This window comes from Chiloscyllium punctatum, chromosome 52 (assembly GCF_047496795.1).
Source record: "Chiloscyllium punctatum isolate Juve2018m chromosome 52, sChiPun1.3, whole genome shotgun sequence".
Classification (NCBI taxonomy): domain Eukaryota; kingdom Metazoa; phylum Chordata; class Chondrichthyes; order Orectolobiformes; family Hemiscylliidae; genus Chiloscyllium; species Chiloscyllium punctatum.
Window position 1 is genome coordinate 46,968,463 of NC_092790.1, and position 2,573 is coordinate 46,971,035.

Genomic DNA, 2,573 nt, shown 5'->3' on the forward strand with positions numbered 1-2,573 from the left:
GCTGAAATTTCACCTTTGGCTCTCTCTCCACATATGTCTCTTCACGTTTTAGATACTTGCAGTATGTTTGTTGATCAAGGAGTCATTATCCAGAAAAGGTAGTTTCTCAATCCACAAACACGGGTATTTTCCCATAAACATGGCTTTGCTCAATATCACTTCCTGTCCGTACCCCTCAACACGACGACAAATTGAAGTTGCTCCATGTGAGTCTCAAAATTAAAACTTCTGCACAGCACAGCCCACTGTACTGGAACAGAGATACCGTGCACAGGTCACCTGCAGCACTGGAGGAACACATTAATACTTACCTCCATTCCTGGTTTTACCTTAACGTTTGGGAAACCGAGTTTCTCTGATTCCATGGCAAGTAAACGGGGATTATATGATCATCTTCACCAGCGGTTCTATCCCCGAGTGAGGAAAGTAATGTGGTACTCATTGTAAAGATGGGTAGATTGATGAAATGTACAATTTCATCTTTTGCCTTCACTAACTCATGAGCTTTTTATTTTGTTTTGCATCTGGAGAAATTTTAAAATCTTCATCTTGAACAGACTCAATGTCAGATCTCCATTGTGTCTCTGGCATTAAATTTCAAAATATAAACCCCCTCTGAATTCTTCCACTGCAGTCTGCTGTTTGGGAAGTGTTCCTGTTGTGGGATATGCACTTCACCGTGTGTCACGTGCTGCTCCCAGCATGCGCTCTGGCACTGCACTCATTTTCCTTTTGACACTTGCTCACTGTGTTGCTGTGATCATACAGTGATTTGGTGTCACACAGCCCAGGAAAATGATACAGATCAAGGTTTTTGCATTGTTGAGTTCAATTGTCAGTTTAGCCTTATTTTGGGTTTTGAAATTGTCTGTTCTGTACACAAGTGCGTGTCAAAAACATCTGAGTGGAAGTTAGGTCTTCAGAATAATGACATTGAGCACTATGCACTCTCCTCCAGTCTGGAAAATAATTCCTCACAGACAATTTAATAGACAAGAGACAGCAGGTGCAGGAGTAGGCCATTCTGCCCTTCGAGCCAGCACCACCATTCATTACGATCATGGCTGAACATGCTCAATCTGTATCCTGTTCCTGCCTTATCCCAATAACCCTTGATTCCACTATACTTAAGAGTTCGATCTAACTCTTTATTGAAAGAAAACCTCCTGCTGTCTCGGGTTCTTCATTCCGTTGACTTCAAATCTTCACAGAATTCAACAGACCTTGTTACATATTCATTTCCTCATTTTTGTTCAGATCACTGTGTGCATAGTGTGATAATGGGAGTGCACTTGCCACACAACCCAGGGGTCAGACAATAGTTTTTGAACCGTTCTGTGTTATTTATCATTTCACCAACACCAACGAGAAATAGCTGCTGCTCTGACTAATTTACACAATTCAATTATTCATAAGGTCATACCTTCATTCGCAGCTGCGACGAGGTGGCCGAGAGGTTAAGGCGATGGACTGCTAATCCATTATGTTCTGCACGCGTGGGTTCGAATCCCACTCCCGTCGTTGTAATCAACGGCTTTTAATTGTGTTGATTACAGCTGTCATGTTGAAACTGGAACGCCGATGTTCAGTTTTTATGCATTGACGCTGTTACAAAATCTCAAAGAATAGTTTGAACCTGTTGACTAAACTGCATTGCAATGTCGGTTGCATTGGGATAATGAAAAGAAAATCGATTTTCTTTTTCAAGTCAAGTTGCTGTGAACGATTTTTCGTATGAAAGACATCCAGGAAAATCAAATAACGAGAGCTGCGAAGTGCATGTTTATGCAAAGGGAATCTTAATGAATGTTTTGTCAGATGAAATCTGGAGGAGGTTGAGTAGAAGTAATTCATCCTGGTGAGAAGAGTACAGTGAGACAGCACAAAACAATGGAGATATTTCAAAGGGGCAGGGCGTGGGTTTAGGGGCACTGAGAACTGGCTGTAAATGCAGAGTGGAGAATTGCCGATGTAGTTCCGTGCATGGGCACGGATAGATTTACACATTGGTCTCACCCTCGCCCCTTGCTCTCGCCATTGATGAATGCTGAACATAAGGCACAGATAAACACAAGATGTGGGAAGTAAGCCCCCTCTCGTTATGCACACACTGGATGCATCACATTGAACTATGAACAACTGGAGAAATCAGCATGTTACCTATAGGGAGTGAAACTAAACTGTGGATCAATAACCGCAGATTCATGCAACATAAACATGAAAAATGATTTAAAATGTAGGGTGTAGGGTTGCTCACTGAGCTGTAACTTTGATATCCAGACGTTTCATTACTTGGCTAGGTAACATCATCATCAGTGGCGACCTCCAAGTGAAGCGAAGCTGTTGTCTCCTGCTTTCTATTTATATTTTTCTCCTCGATGGGGTTCCTGGGGTTTGTGGTGATGTCATTTCCTGTTCGTTTTCTGAGGGGTTGATAGATGGCATCTAGATCTAAGTGTTTGTTTATGGCATTGTGGTTGAAGTGCCAGGCCTCTAGGAATTCTCTGGCATATCTTTGCTTAGCCTGTTCCAGGATAGATGTGTTGTCCCAGTCGAAATAGTGGTATTTTTAA

The 2,573-nt window shown here is 42.1% G+C and overlaps 1 non-coding gene across 1 annotated transcript; it reads left to right on the forward strand.

Moving 5' to 3' along the window:
* The first annotated feature begins 1,439 nt into the window (after window positions 1-1,439).
* Window positions 1,440-1,521, forward strand: trnas-gcu (transfer RNA serine (anticodon GCU)). Its single transcript has one exon. It is a non-coding gene; the product is annotated as a tRNA-Ser (tRNA).
* Window positions 1,522-2,573: the final 1,052 nt, after the last annotated feature.